This window comes from Mesitornis unicolor, unplaced genomic scaffold (genome assembly GCF_000695765.1).
Source record: "Mesitornis unicolor isolate BGI_N332 unplaced genomic scaffold, ASM69576v1 scaffold22143, whole genome shotgun sequence".
Lineage (NCBI taxonomy): Eukaryota > Metazoa > Chordata > Aves > Mesitornithiformes > Mesitornithidae > Mesitornis > Mesitornis unicolor.
This window is the reverse complement of record NW_010176968.1, coordinates 27,686-28,238: the sequence shown is the minus strand read 5'-3', so window position 1 is coordinate 28,238 and position 553 is coordinate 27,686.

Genomic DNA, 553 nt, shown 5'->3' with positions numbered 1-553 from the left:
AAACCCATCTCTGTGCCCAACTCCATCCCTGTCCCCAACCCCATCCCCGGCAGGGGCCAAAATTCAAGATAATAAAGCTTTGCCCCAGCAAACCACCCCTCTGCCTCCCAGCGATGGCCATGGGCAACTTGAGGTGGGAATCGATTTTAAAATTATCCCAATTCTGGGGTGGGTAAGTGGGAAATAAAGCAGCCCCCCACCCGCAGCTGGGCCAGACAGGGGTGAAGGGGGAAGTTGAGCCCCCAGCTCCCTCCCCAGATAACAGCATGGCCGTATGTCACCGCCGTGGGATGCAGGGGATGGGGAGACCTGATTTGGGATTTAATATCATTATCCTAATGCAACCGGTTCATTGTTGGGGCCGGGGGTTGGTCTGAGGAGAGCAGCCCCCCAGCTGGAGTGGGAGACCCCCCCATCCACACCACAAACCCTCCCGCTGTGGGGAACCAGATGCCAAATTTGCCCCAGGTAACGGATGGCAGGGGTGATGCCACCAGTGGCCACCAGTCCCGGGATGGGGACGCGGTACCCAACCCCGGTGCCCATCACCTGA